Source organism: Larus michahellis, chromosome Z, assembly GCF_964199755.1.
Source record: "Larus michahellis chromosome Z, bLarMic1.1, whole genome shotgun sequence".
Lineage (NCBI taxonomy): Eukaryota > Metazoa > Chordata > Aves > Charadriiformes > Laridae > Larus > Larus michahellis.
The window spans coordinates 3,703,723-3,719,325 of NC_133930.1; the positions used below are offsets into that span (position 1 = coordinate 3,703,723).

General features: G+C 51.7%; 1 protein-coding gene across 3 annotated transcripts in view; it reads left to right on the plus strand.

Moving 5' to 3' along the window:
• The window catches only part of ZBTB7C (zinc finger and BTB domain containing 7C), a 169,764-nt gene that overhangs the window by 53,611 nt on the left and 100,550 nt on the right, over positions 1–15,603 (plus strand). The window lies entirely within an intron of this gene.

The window sequence follows — 15,603 nt, forward strand, 5'->3', positions numbered from 1 at the left end:
TTTCATCTTCATTTTCTATAATCAACTGTTTATTTTATTAGCTTTTTCAAAAAAAAAAAAAAAAAAGCAGCTGCATTTCCCCTGATGCCTGGCCACCTGTTTCATCCGAGCTGCTGAAGGTCTGAGCTCTTGCTCCGCTCGTGCAGAGCAGATTTCTTTTCAACGAGCCAAAAGAAACGACGCGACTGTATCTACTAAAAAGGGCAAAAAAAAAAAAACCAAAACCCCAAACCCCACATGCTGTGCTATTTTGGTAGGAGCTAATTACGCGTCCTACAAATTACCGTTGGTTATGAACATCGTCCGTCTGTCTGGATGACAATGTCCTGCTTTCAGACCACCGCTAATACACTTAGAGGCAGGGATAATACCCGTCGAACTCCAAAGCGTCTCCTCTTTTCCCGAGCCCTGATTTATTCCTACCAGCAAATGTCGCGTATAAGTGGAAGTTTTATGGCTGTATAATTCACAGACTGTTAGGCATCTTATTAGGAAGGACTCGGACTTTTTAAAAAATGACTTGAGGTTGTTCCTTTGGTATCTGGAAACTATCAATTCTCTAGATTTTCTTCCTTGCTGGCTTTCTCTCTTCCCCCCCCCCCCTTTTTTTTTTTTCCTTTTCTTCCTCCCCCCTTTTTCTTTCTCCTTTTTCTTTTTTCCTCCTTTTTCTTCCCCCCTTTTTCTTTTTTGCCTTTTTTGTTCACCTTCCCTTTTCGTTTCCTTCTTTCTTTCTTATTCTCTCTTTATTTCTCCTTTTTTCCTCTCCCCCTTTTTTCTTTCCTCTCCCCCTTTTTTCTTTCCTCTCCCCCTTTTTTCTTTCCTCTCCCCCTTTTTTCTTTCCTCTCCCCCTTTTTTCTTTCCTCTCCCCCTTTTTTCTTTCCTCTCCCCCTTTTTTCTTTCCTCTCCCCCTTTTTTCTTTCCTCTCCCCCTTTTTTCTTTCCTCTCCCCCTTTTTTTCTTTCCTCTCCCCCTTTTTTCTTTCCTCTCCCCCTTTTTTCTTTCCTCTCCCCCTTTTTTTCCCTCTCCCCCTTTCTTTTTTCCCTCTCCCCCTTTTTTTCTTTCCTCTCCCCCTTTTTTCTTTCCTCTCCCCCTTTTTTCTTTCCTCTCCCCTTTTTTTCTTTCCTCTCCCCCTTTTTTTTCCCTCTCCCCCTTTCTTTTTTCCCTCTCCCCCTTTCTTTTTTCCCTCTCCCCCTTTCTTTTTTCCCTCTCCCCCTTTTTTTCCCTCTCCCCTTTTTTTTTCCTCTCCCCCTTTTTTTTTCCTCTTTTCCTCTCCCCTTTTTTTTTTTCCCCCTCTCCTTCAGTTTTATTTTTATTTTTATTTCTCTTTTCTTCTTCCTTTTTCTTTCTGTCTTTCCAGTAAAGAGCAAGTTGAACCGAGGATTTACTCAGCTTTCAGTCTTAACCTTCGGGAACGTCAGCTTGGAAATACCGCTTTGAAACCATGGTAAGGGCTGTGGTTCTGTAAATACTTGGAGATTTAGGTTAGATTAGATTATTACATTAGATTAGATTATTAGATTAGATGATCCGTAAGAATTTTCCCACCTACAGCATCGTGAGCACATTCAGCGTTTTGATATTTTGCAGATTTTCTGCCAGCTGTAATAGAAAGCGGTAATTTGCACTCCCTCTCCGTTCGTGCTTTGGGAAGAGGATAAAATCCCAAATTATTCCCACGTGTATCCCTATCTTTCTCGCACGCTTCTCTGAGGTGTGGTATGGCAGGCTCACTGGGAACTGCTTTGCAGGCTGCTGTGCCATCGAGAAGCTCCGGTTGCTGTTTTCTGGCTGATTTTGAGGAAGGAGCAGGGGAGCACCACGAAGGGCCGTCTGCCCGTCAGAGCAGCGCTCCGTTCACTCCTGCATCCCGCTGCCCTCCCACCCCACGCGTCACCACGCAGCGGTGGGTCATGCCCGCGTCTTGACCTGTGGTGGTCTTTTTAGGGGGCGTTTAAGGAATGCCCGAAGGAGGTGTCGCCGGATGCGAGGTCGCGCTGGGGCTCGTGGGGAGGGGTGAGAGCGGGGTGAGGCCCCTGGTCCTCCAGCTCAGCTGTGGTGTGTGGATGTGCTGGTTGAATCCCAGAGCACAAAGCCCAGCGGGCAGCTTTCTCCTCTCCTCCAAGCCCTCGCTGGACCAGAGTGTCCCTTGCAGCCACAGCAAAGGCAGGTTGTGAGCCTTCCAGCTGCGGGACTCCAGAACAGATGTTGTCTTGTCCCACTTTCACACCACCCATGGTTTCCTTTCCAATTTTCCTGAGTCTCCTTTTTCACAAATGGGATTGAAAGACGTCCGTGAGGGCAGGTTGGTTTTCACCGTCTTTGCTGCCTGGCACGTTCCTGTTAGAGAGTGTCTGGTCGGCATTTCTGCAGCGTGTCTCGCCCATAACGTGTCCGTGCTTCTGCTCTCCGGCATCTTCTCCGTGCCGGACCAGAGGACAGGAGGTGAGCTGCTTTACTGACTGCCTGCAGAAAGAACAGTATGGTGGCCTCATTCCATGCCGAATGGATCCAGGTGTTGCTCCACTTCCATTAAATGTATTAATGGTGAATTCAGAGACCTCTTCCTTGCTTCGCCTCCTTTCTTCTTGTCCGCCTCCTTCCTTGCTTCTCCTCCTTTCTTCTTGTCCTCCTTCTTCCTTGCTTCTCCTCCTTTCTTCTTGTCCGCCTCCTTCCTTGCTTCTCCTCCTTGCTTCTCCTCCTTTCTTCTTGTCCTCCTTCTTCCTTGCTTCTCCTCCTTTCTTCTTGTCCTCCTCCTTCCTTGCTTCTCCTCCTTGCTTCTCCTCCTTGCTTCTCCTCCTTGCTTCTCCTCCTTTCTTCTTGTCCTCCTTCTTCCTTGCTTCTCCTCCTTGCTTCTCCTCCTTTCTTCTTGTTCTTCTTCTTCCTTGCTTCTCCTCCCTTCTTCTTGTCCTTCTCCCTTCTTCTCGTCCTCCCTCCTCTACCTCTGTCAGAGCCATTACTGCATACCGGTGCTGCAGCAGGACCTGGGGACGCCTGGGTCAGGTCCCGGTGTGCCAGATGCTGCACAAACCCAGAGCGACGTTCCCAGCTCTGTCTGCCCCATCCGTGAACCTTATCCGATGCCAGAGCTGTCTGCCCCTTGGGCTGCAAAGGCAGCCTTTGCAGAACGGAGACTTCACGGTGTCTCAGCAAGAGGGGTGGTGTTGGGGGACTCCTGGGAGCTGTTGTGAAGGCTCCTCTCTTCAAGGATGGTGTTAGTTGCCAGGATCGGTCCCACCATCACCTTCCAGCTACTGCTATGGTGTCTCAGGGTTTTAGGTGGCCAAACAGACCAGCAGCCTTGTTACCTACTCACACGAGGGTGCAAGGAAGGTAGGAAGCACCCATCGTTGTAAAGGTGCTTGCAGAGGGCTCCATGCGTGGGGAACCATTTTAAACGGGCTTTTATCCGTCGCAGCGATGAGCGCAGGATTTGCCGGGCTGCATCCTCTGATGCTCAGGAGCTGCTTTCGCATGGTGTTTCCGGTCATAAAACCAAAGCGCCGTGTCTGGAAAGACGGATCGCCGCCAGAGCGTAAGCAAATCTATCGAAAGCAGACAGCTTGCTCATTCACCCGGTGCAACATGCGTGTCACTCCACCCCTCTCCTGCTTCCCTGGCTGAGGGATAGCTGCCGTCCGGGTGAGGAGGAACACGGGTCCCAACAGTGATGAAGGATTCTTGGAAGCAGCCTGGGCTGAAGCCGAAGGTTTTAGCCTTGAGACTCTGGGAAATGGGTTTGTTGGGTCTCTGGGGCTGAAGCAGCCGGGTGATGACAGCGTAAGAGGGGCTGTGTGATAGCTGCACCGTGACCCGTGCTGCTGGGACCGGAGGGCTGGAGCCCCTCTGCTGGGAGGACAGGCTGAGAGAGTTGGGGGGGTTCAGCCTGGAGAAGAGAAGGCTCCGCGGAGACCTTCCAGCCCCTTCGAGTCCCTCAAGGGGCTCCAGGAAAGCTGGGGAGGGACTCTGGATCGGGGAGGGGAGCCATGGGACAAGGGGGAACAGTTTTAAACTGCAAGAGGGGAGATTTAGGTGAGATATTAGGCAGAAATTATTTGGTGTGAGGGTGGTGAGCCCCTGGCCCAGTTTGCCCAGAGAAGCTGTGGCTGCCCCATCCCTGGAGGGGTTCAAGGCCAGGTTGGACGGGGCTTGGAGCAACCTGGTGTGGTGGGAGGTGTCCCTGCCCAGGGCAGGGGGATGGGAACTGGATGATCTTCCAAATCTAACCATTCTATGGTTCTGTGGCTGCCTCTCAGCTCCCTGTGCCTTGGGGGCTCAGTCCTCTGGGGACTGAGCCCTGCTCACAGCCACCATGGGAGAGAGGGTGGGATGTTGTCCCCTGGCCTCTCCATGTTTGACCCCATGCCCAGAACGAGGTCAGAGATAACATGGGTGCTCCATGCCCTGGTGCAAAGATGTCCTGTGCGCATGCGTGAACATCCTGCGGGACGTCTGGGTGCCCTGGTCCGGCAGATACCTCGGGCAGGGTTTCTGGGTGAAATGAGGAGGATGATGGAGGAGAGGAGAGACAGACCTAGGCAAGTCCCAGCATGCGGGGAGTGGAGGAGGCATCACCAGCGCATTTCCAACGGGTGGTATCTGGCAGCGTCTGCTCAAGACCGGCCATTTTAAGGCTGCACCAAAGCACAGCAAGCCACTGTGGTCGGCGCGGCCTTGTTGGGGTCCTGGCGGCAAACACGGATGCTCCGGGCAGGAGCTATGGAGATGGCAGCAAATATAAGGGACCCACCACTAAGGCTGCTTGGGAGCTGCTTTGGTAGGACAGCCACAGCAAAAGGAAGGAGCTCTCAAGGCGGTGCTTCTGTTCGGCAGTGCTGTCGCTCCAGTTTTGCTGGCGGTAGCTACGTTTCCCGGAAGGGAGAGCACGGAAGGGAGAAGCCACCCTGTCATCTCAGGTGGCTCAGGCCGCTGGGAGATGCCTTGCTTGAACTGGGAAGCTGTACCCACGTGTGCAGGGAGCCCAGAGGGGATGCCTGGGCCTCCCCCTCATACAAGGACTCGCTCCGAGTGACTTCGTCTCGGTCCGGCTCTGGCAGAAGACGTAGCACCAGAAGAGGGATCCCGAAGGATGCTGGCAGGCAGCGCGGGTGGGCTCCCCGAGGCAGGAGGAAGATGATGGGTTTGGATGGGAGATGCCGCTTACTTAAAACGAGCCCCACGCTGGTCCCACCAAGCTGGGACTGGCATGAGATGGCACTGAAGTTTCTTCAGGGCTTTTGTCGTTCTGTCTGGGTCAAACCCCCGGAGTAAGAGTGAGGCCCCTCTCCTCTGGCTGACGTTGGCGGAGCTGTGTAATGAATGATTTCTGGAGCACGTGCACGTAAATCTCTACCTACAGGTCCCTGAACTTTTGGCGGCGGATAGAAATTAAAGGTTGTTTTTGTTTGAGGATTGATGAGCTGCCGCTGATGTTGCTCATTTACACCTTTTCCGTCTCCTAATGGAAGGGATGCGGCGTCCACTGGCAAATTGAACAAATTTGCTCTATAGAGCACCCAAAAATGGATGGGAGTGTGTGTATATACGTTGTAGAGGGGGAGCGCGCACAGACGTGAGCGTTAACATTTCTAAGAAATAGCAATTCTCCTTTGGAAGCTTAAGTGAACACCACTTTCCGGGAAGTTGCCTAATTTAAATCATCTTTGCTCTGTTTTTGTCCTATCCATTATTTCCAGCTGTCAACGTTAAGTGCCGCGAAGACTCTTCAAGAGGCTTCTTTCTGCTTCCCTCTAATAATCCCAGAAACAGGCGCTGGTCCCTTTGTCCGGGGCGCTCTCTGATGGCACTCAGCGTTCAATTTGCTGGAGAGGAACCACTTTGTGGAACAATAGGACAATCAGCGCTGCAGCGGCTCGAGTGCTGCCATCCTGCCCTTGAAGAGGCGGGAGAGGAGCGAGGTGGAATCATGTTTTGGCCATCGCACTTAATGACTTAGAGGAGAGGCTTTGGTGGCAGCTCAACAAAGGTGACCCTGGCTTGCAAAAATAGATGCTCGCCTTTCATTTGGTCCAAAATTTGTTGGGGTTTAGTGTGATCCTTGGTGCTCAAGGAGAGCGATAAGCTCTGGTGCGCAGGTCTGGATTAGGGCTTGGAGCCTTGAGTTCAACAGGGTGGCCCAAGCCTTGTGTGTCAAGGCCAGGATGAAGTCCAGCAAAGATAAAGTGTTGCCTGACTTTCTTGGCTTGTTGAGGAGTTAGTAGAATCCAGTGACGGGTCTTCCCATTGAGCGCAAATCCTTAGGGCAGTGAAGTACCTCTAAAGAAAAGGTTGGTGAAACACCAGGGACAATAGAATCACAGAATTATAAAATGGTTAGAGTTGGAAAAGACTTTCAAGATCACCCAGTTCCAACCCCCTGCCCTGGGCAGGGACACCTCCCACCACACCAGGTTGCTCCAAGCCCTGTCCAACCTGTCCTTGAACTCCTCCAGGGATGGGGCAGCCACAGCTTCTCTGGGCAACCTGGGCCAGGGGCTCACTGCCCTCACAGCAAACAATTTCTTCCCAATATCTCATCTCAGTCTCCCCTCTTCCAGTTAAAACCATTCCCCCTTGTCCTATGGCTCCCCTCCCTGCTCCAGAGTCCCTCCCCGTCTTTCCTGTGGGCCCCTTTAGGTGCTGTGGATCCATCCTTGGCAGTCCTGAAGTAGACAAGCATCTCCTGTGCGTCCTTGGGGATCCCTGCTTTGGGCCAAGGGTGAACCAGAAGACTTCTTGAGGACTCCTTTGGCACTTTGATGCTATAGTGCTAATGTCTTCCTTTGGGGCTGTGTAAGGCATCCTATACCTAACTCTAGGTAGCCTCGGGACAACTGTATCCTGCTTTCTCGAGAGGAACACACAATCTCCTGCCGGAGTGGAGGAACACCAAGGCCTCCATCGCCCAAAATATCCAGCGCTCCATGTGACTCCATGCTGGCTTTGTGCTCAGCTTTCCTTATTCCGCTCCAGCTGCTGCCCTCAGCGTCGCCCATCTCCTGCCCCTTGTGCCATCAGTTACTGGTCCGGGTCTGCACTCCCAGTCGCACGTCTCTGCTTCAGAAATTCCCTTTACCGATCAGCTCATGGCAGCTAAAAGTACCTCAGTGATGCCGCACTGGGGGTCAGGAGACTGTTTCTACGGATCAGCTGAGAATGACTCTGCGCCAACCCTTTTCTAGAGATATTAGGAGGAAAAGAGGTGTAAAGACGGAGTTCGATGTACTTTTGAGGAGCTCCATGCGTTGGCCGTGATTGCTTCCTCATCCAGCCCTCTGGCCCTGGATGTGATGGGATAGAGGAAGGCAGGATAATTGCTTCCGAGTCTCTTTTAATCCTGAAGCTCCATCCTCACAGCCACCGTTGTCAGAAGTTGTTTTGCGTCGGTGTTATGTTGGCCCGTGCTGCGTTTCACGTGCCAGCGCTCTGCTTAGTCCCTTTGCCTGTCGCTTGGCTTTCTTGAGTCCTGCTGGAGCATCTCACAGGTTTTTGTGGCCTTGAAGCCTTATTGAACTTTTTAAGGCACCAACTTTAGGAATGAAAGAAGTTTAAAAAAAAAACAAACAACAAAACTATTAAAAGAAGTGATTTTTGCTCAGTCCCAGGCTCATAAAACCCCACTTAAAGTGGGTTTTGCCTCTAGGGAAGTCCCTGTGCGTGGCCTGTGGATACAGCCGGGTGCTTTCCATGAAGTCCCAGGTCTGGAATTGGGTGGAAAGTTGAAAATCTCAGGAAAAGTGTCATGACAAAATCTGGGCTTGTTTAGCCCATGTGGTTACGGAAAGAAAAATTGCAAACTGGACCCCTGGGCAATCCCAAAGGAAAAGAAAAGAACTCAATGTGTTTCCAAGGGGGAAAAAAAAAAAAAAAAGCACCGAGCTTTGTGTCGAGGGCGATCTCATGACTTTGGGATGGTCTGCGGAGTCGGCGCTGCAGCTTTTCCTCCTGCCCGCCGGCAGCGCTGGCTGGGGCTGGCTGGCAGTCAGCCGAAACCGTGGTCGGGGAGAGAACTCGCCCTCCGGCTTTTCTTCGGAGGCAAGGAAGGTGGATTGTTTTCCGGCGATGAAATTTCCTATTGAAAAATTGAACGCTTCCTTCTCCCCGCTTGTGAATGGGACGCCCGGGAAGCGGAGCACGCTGGTTCCAATTAACCGGCGCAGCGAGGCCAAGTGCTGCAGTCGGGCGGGAATTTATACCTTTTCATATGTACTTGAAAAGATAAAACCTTTTTTTTTTTTTTCCCCCCCCTTTCCTTTTTTATCTTTTTTTTTTTTTTATATACGTAATGAATTCAAAGCAGGAGCCCGGCCAGCCAAGCTGCCTTTGATTTGTTCTCATATTAATATTTTATGTCGGAATATGTGCCTAATCGCTCAAATTAGTCAAACTTGCTACCCAAAAAAAAATGGTCCCGAGGAACGCAGGCTTGTTCCTTGCTCCGCTTCACATCATCTCTGGGGATGGCTTGTTTACGTCTGGGATTTTCCTGGAGGAAGACCTACTGGGTAGCGCGTCTGCAGGGAAAGCTCAGAGTGGTTGATATCAATCCCAACCCAAAAGTGGCATCATGAGATCGTCAAGAAGGTAAATCGTATTGTGGGTGTATGAACAGGACGGTTGCGTCCCTTCAGTGGTGCGTGTCCCCCCCCCGCCACGCATCAAATGCTGTAGAGTTGATTTCGGGCTATCCCAGAGAGTCACTGCTTCTCCATTAATGTCCAATGTTTTCACTTGCTTTCTGGGCAATGTTTCCAGGTGGAAAAATAGGTCTCTTGAGATACAATGGTGTACGAGCTACAGGGAAGGCAGCAGGACGGGTGTCTATCAACCATGAAGGAAACTGGAAGAGGGCTCAGGAGATCAGGGCTTGATTCCCACCTCGGGCACAGCTTTTTTGCGCGGCGTGTCTGACAGGGTGTCTGGGTGATGCTTCCCCACCGGTAAAATGCCTCCCACGACGTGTCTGTCCCACCCATTTGAGGTGGGAACTCTTTTGATGTGCCTGAAGTTCAGTGATGCTGCCCTTGCTTGGGGCCGTAATTCACCTACAAGCCAAATACTCGTGGTGAGAGCGGCAAGAAATTTGGGCTATGAGGCTCTTTCTCTTGATCTAATTGATTATAAGAAAACTTGTTTCCAGTGACGGCGATTTCCTGATCCCGTAGTGGTGCATCTGTTTATTAATCCCATCGGAACATCCGGTCTCTCCTGAAGCCCATGCGCGCTTGCTCCTGCAAGTCCTTCAGCAAGGAGCTCTGCAGATCCACCATCTGCTGCAGGGAAACCATCTCTGTTTGCTCGTCTTGAACCTCCTGCTGGCTTAATTTGGTGGCCCTAGGTGAGTGAAGGCAGACTGGCAGTAATCGTAAGGTGGTACAGTCGTCCATCCTAGCGGTTGCCCCACTCGGTGGCTTGTTTCATCGTCAGGCTGCGGAGCACCAGGCTCCTCCAGGCACCCCGGCGGAAGGGAACTGGGAGGGGGCGGAGGCACTGGTTTTAGGGACTTGCCCTGAGCTGTGGTCTGTACGTGTAGAACATCATGGGATGTAATATGGCTGGCCGAGGGTAAAAGGGGCAGGTTGGTGAAGGGGGCAAGAGGAAGGAGTGGGACGTAACCGGGACGTAATGGTCATAACAATGCAACATATTCAGTCGATTTTATTTTCAATTCTGAGTGTTAAAAGAAGGTAGAGCTGCTGAATCCAGGGGTGGGGAAGGGCTGGGATCACGTAGCTGCCTGGTTTATTTCTACAGGGGCCTGCACCCGTGCTCCTCATCTAGACAAAGCCATGAGGAGCACCGGCGCTGCTTGCCCCTCCAGGACCCCTTCTCCCCAGACCTTTCCCCGCCTGCGCGGGCAAGGTGGCTGGCCCAATTTACAGGCTGTGAGCGGCGCTGGCTGCGACTGCAGATGGGGCCGTCGGCTCCGGCTTGGCGTGCTGCCTTCTGCAGATATCTGGCAGAGCACAGAGACCTCATTGAGGTGGCTAGTTTGACTACAAACGCGCACCCCTTCCAGGCAGGCGGTGCTGCTCCAGGACCAGCCTCTTGCTTCCCCACGTTCCTCTTGATATGTAAAATGAGGGCGTGCGTCTCTATTATCGTTCGCATCCCAGCGGCACCTACGGGTCTTCGAGCAGGATCCCCGCTCTCCTACGGGGTGGCACGAAGCCTCGAAGCTTGCCCCGAGGAGATGGTAGTCTGCCACAAGGGGCGGTAGCCACATGTAACTAGCTGGAGGAGAACGAAAAAATAATGACGCCAAAGTGGCCACGGGAGATGCGGAGGTCCCACCACGCACGAAGTAGCTTGCAGTATGTGGAGATGTTGCGTATACCTCTCTACGATTGCGAAAGACGCGCGTCGTTCAGTTGCGTTATTGGGAAATCGTACGCGGTCATTAGGAGGGAGCTAGAATGGAAACACCTGGAGGGGCAGAGTTAAGGGTGATGATGCGGCCCAGCCCTGGCGTTTCTTCACTTTGGAGAGCTACGCGGCATAATTTCGTCATAGATTTATATACAGCTAATTGGCCCACAGTTTGATATGCAAATAAAACCATCATAAATATCAGAGAAAGATTTAAGGCGGTGCTTTCCGCTGTCATGCTACGATCCTTGCTTTTCTGGTCAGTCTAATCTACTCGATTACTCCTTTCATCATCTTGTGTTTTGAAGACGTGGTGTCTCTTTCAAAGAACATCTGTCAGACATAGATTAATTAGTTAATTTTTCCGCACGGAATGAAACAAGAAGGGTGGGGAACTCAGAACCCTGAGGAGCAGATGCGGTGCGTGGCCAAGTAATTATTTTGGGGTAGATGTGTCATGCGTGGCCTGAGCTCTGTCAAGGCTCTTGGCAAGAAACAAGTTTCCTACCAGAGATAATCAGTTTATGCTAAAGATGGAAGCGAAATTTTCTTGATGTAGATGATAAAGCATGTGTAGTAGGCACCATTGAGATGTCGCTTCCAGACTGGGCTTTCTAGATCAAGGATGGTGCTGAGGGATGATTTGAATTCAGAAGATTAAGCTTAAATAGTTTAAGAATGGGAGAGAGCGTGGATAGAGTCAATATTTTTATGTTCAAGGACAATTTGGAAGCATAGACGACTTTGCTGGTAACATCAAAGGCCGCAGCTAGCTTGGGACACCTGACTGCTTCTCATCTGGTTTACCCCAAAACCCAAATTTATTGGGATTTTTGTGTTGGGATCTTGGGTGAATGTCTCTTACTGTCACGGTGGTTTTGAATCCGATAACTTTTCATGCAATATCAAGAAATAAGTTTTATGTGAGGGGACTTATGACCAGGTGCGTCATCAATATGCGCAGTGGTTTTCTTCCAGTTCAGCCGGAAAAGAGGTTGGTTGTCGCCAAATCCAGTCCTGGCATCATTGTAGAGTGAATTGAAAGAAGATAATGCACCTGTAGATGCGGGACTAGAATTCCCAAAGGGTGTCAGTCATGGTGGAGCACGTCTCTCCATCAGGGAGCTTTGGAAATCCTGCTGAGGCAGGGTCTTCTGTCAAATCCCTCCCTGACACCTCCAGTTCTCCAGGGATGAGGTGTCCCCAGGCTCGCCGGGCAATCACCAGCCTGGGTGTCCCGTTTCTAACCCCACGTGGGAGAGCTGCCCCTTGGTGCTGGACAATGAGGGTCTTCTGTTGGCAGTCAATACATGGCAATGTTCTTTCGGGGGGATGAGTCCTGGATTTCTTCAGGTTGCACCAGAGCTGTGTTTGACTTCCACCATTTGTCTTTACCATCTCTGCCTTTTTTCCATGGTTTTCGATTTGCTCACAAGCTTCCAGTCCTCCTGATAATGAATTGGGTGTGGGCTCCTGACCTATCCCTACAGGAGCAACCCTACTTGTGCATTCCTTTTGGAATAAAGATAAGAGAACACCCCTTATCACTTCTTCCCCTCCACCACCTTTTTGGTTTCTCCTCTTTTCCATCCTCCTCCTTGGCACCCTTTTTCCCTATCCGTTCTCCTGCTGAGCCGAACCCACTGAAGGATGAGCTCTTCCAGGGACAGACAAGCCTGAAGGCTCTAAAGCAGTCTCTGAGTGCCCTGTCTTTTCCCAGAGAGGTCCCTAAGGGTGGGAGGAGGTCTGGAAGTTTAAAGCTGGTGTGAATCTTCAAAGGGAAACGTGGGGCGTTTTTGTTGGTGGATGCTTTGTGTAGTGCATCTGCCTTTGGAGTCCTCAACACAAGAAGGACATGGACCTGTTGGAGTGGGTCCAGAGGAGGCCACGGAGAGACCCTCTGGAGCCCCTCTGCTGTGAGGACAGGCTGAGAGAGTTGGGGGGGTTCAGCCTGGAGAAGAGAAGGCTCCGGGGAGACCTTCGAGCCCCTTCCAGTCCCTCAAGGGGCTCCAGGAAAGCTGGGGAGGGACTCTGGATCAGGGCCTGTTGTGGTAAGATGAGGGGGAACTTTTAAACTAAAAGAGGGGAGAATCAGACTAGGTAGAAGGAAGAAATTGTTTATGCTGAGGGTGGTGAAACCCTGGCCCAGGTTGCCCAGAGAGGTGGGAGATGCCCCATCCCTGGAAACATTCAAGGCCAGGTTGGCCGGGGCTTTGAGCAACGTGATCTAGTGGAAGATGTCCCTGCCAATGGCAGGGGGGTTGGACTAGATGGCCATTAAAGGTCCTTCCAACCCAAACCGTTCTGTGATTCTACGGTTTGTGTCATTAGGCAGTGGACTGCTGGTGGGTCCTCAAAGTTTCAAAAAAACGCATGATTTTCCCCCATTTTCCCAGCCAAATAATCACAAAACTGCCTGGAGGAGAAAGGGAGAGGATGCTCCTCATCAAGCGGGGATCCGGTGAAACGCTGCATGTCATGAGATTTGTAGTAAAGTCACGACACTGACAACGCTGGCCTGAGGGTCTTTGTTGGGGCTCGTGGTTTCTTTGCCTTGCCCGATAAAATAAAACCTGCTGAAGCGACGGCGCTGAGCTCCCACCTCTCTGTTCTCCTACTTCCAGCTGCTTCTGCTTGAATTATTCATGGTTGGGAAGTGAATCCGCAAAGGGCTCCTGGGATCTGCCCGTGATCCGCGTGAGACTCACCCCTGCTTGGGTCAGGGCATTTTCTCGTCTCCCTCCTCGCGGCCGGGAGCCCGTGGGTATCTCCACGTTGCTCACCGCCCCTTTCTGATTAACCCAGCCAAGTATTTATTATTTACGCGGCGTGATTTTTTTCGGCTGTCCCAGGCACCGCGGTATTATCACCGGCTAAGCGGCGAGACTCCCGTGCAAACAGCTGTAGCTGTTGCTTGTCAAATCCCCGTCGTAGAAATGATATCAAGGAGCGGCAGAGGCACTGGGAGGGCAGATGTCCTTGTAAATGAAGGCAGCGCTGCCAGCTTCTCACCCGGCGTAGGATGCGTTTCCCCTGCACGTGCGTCTCAGCAGAGCTTCACTGGGTTATTAAATATATATATATATATATATGTGTTTTATGTGGTTTATTTTTGTTTTCCACAAGCTCTGCGCTGCGTTGATTTTAATTTTTTTAGAACGTGGTCTGATTTGGTCCTGGAAAGAGGTTTGTAGAACTAGTGAGAAGAGCAGTTTACCGTCAGGCGCCTGTTTACTTTGCAATCCATATTATTAGTAGAACGGGCTGTACGCCCACCTCTGCCAGCACACCCACCCCGGGGAGATCTCGGGTCTGCCCTTCCAGTATCATCTACCTCATCCCAACGTACTGTCATAAACCAGTCCGCCTTCTGGGATGAGGACTGGGATGCTTCATTGCCAAGCAGAGCCGGAGCTGATGCTCTGAGCAAGGCAAGGCTCAGCAGAGAGACAGGGACCCCCAGGTGCACTTCTCCAGCTGAGGGGGTAGCTCCGGGTGAAGAAAGCTCAAATTCATGGAATCGTTGAATGGTTTGGGTTGGAAGGGATCTCAAAGATCATCTAGTTCCAACCCCTTGTCCTGGGCAGGGACACCTCCCACTAGACCAGGTCGCTCCAAGCCTCATCCAGCCTGACCTTGAACACCTCCAGAGATGGGGCAGCCACAGCTTCTCTGGGCAACCTGGGACAGGGGTTCACCACCGGTAAAGAATTTCTTCCTCAGATCTCATCTAAATCTCCCCTCTTCCAGTTTAAAACCGTTCCCCCTTGTCCCATGGCTCCCCTCCCTGCTCCAGAGTCCCTCCCCAGCTTTCCTGGAGCCCCTTGAGGGACTGGAAGGGGCTGGAAGGTCTCCCTGGAGCCTTCTCTTCTCCAGGCTGAACCCCCCCAGCTCTCTCAGCCTGTCCTCCCAGCAGAGGGGCTCCAGCCCTCCCAGCATCTCCGAGGCCTCCTCTGGCCCTGCTCCAACAGCTCCGTGTCCTTCTTGTGCTGAGGACTCCAGAGCTGGACTCAGTACTCCAGGTGGGGTTTCACCAGAGTGGAGCAGAGGGGCAGAATCACCTCCTTCGCCCTGCTGGCCATACTTCTTTTGATGCAGCCCAGGCTGCGGGAGGTTTCTGGGCTGCCAGCGCACATTGCCGGCTCACGCTGGTCTTCTCGTCCACCAGCACCCCCAAGTCCTTCTCCTCAGGGCTGCTCTCCATCCAGTCTCCACCCAGCCTGGGTTTGTGCCTGGGATTGCCCTGACCCAGGTGCAGGACCTTGCCCTTGGCCTGGTTGAACTTCATGAGGTTTGCATGGGCCCACCTCTCCATCCTGTCCGGGTCCCTCTGGATGGCATCCCTTCCCTCCTTCCCTGGGTCGACCGTGCCACACAGCTTGGTGTCATCAGCAAACTTGCTGAGGGCGCACTCCATTTCAGCCCTTTGGGTGAAAAAAACCTCCATTTAGGGTACCTGCTTTTATGCTGTAGCCCTAAGGAGGACACGTGCCTTGCCTAGGACACCTACGACATAACTGGAATACAGGAATGAGTTCGTTAAAATGTTCTGCCTCTCTGTATTCTGAAAGGAAGATTTTCTATTAAACCGTAGGGAAATTACTGGCCTCGTTAACTAGCGTAGAAGTAACGAACCACAGCAGGGTTACTCGAGAGATCTGGGTCCTGGCTTTGTAAGGCTGCATTGTTTCTTTAAATGAGAGAAATAATTTAAGCAAACAAACGAACAAAGAATTTCTGGAAATTAAAGTACGGTACGAATGGGATGATTTGCTCGTCTTCTATTTAATGGGAGCAGTGCAGTGAACAATTGCACGGTTGACCTCAGAGATCTATCCATGGTAACTAGTCACAGGAGAGAAAAATAGACAGCCTGCCACCAACTTGGTATTAAAGTTATATTTTCCATTTTTTCCACGGTTGTGGGCCAGTCGGGGACTTTCCGTGAGTAGTCAGCATGGCAGAAATCCCCTTCTACTCCGTTGCAGCCACCGCTGCTGAGAAATGAAAGGTTGGATGCTGGTTTTGGCTTTAGTGGCTTTTGGTCCCAGTTTCCAGTGGGATCACGCTGGGGCAGATCCTTCCTGCTGAAGGCATCCTGCTGGACCAGGGCTATGGGTGGGTGATGCCCCCTTGTCCCTTCCGCCCCATGGTCGGGGCTTGCTTGTGATGGGGTCTGGTGGAGGAACCTCACCTTTGGTTTCATCGCCGCTACAAGCTCCTGGATGTTAAATCCTGG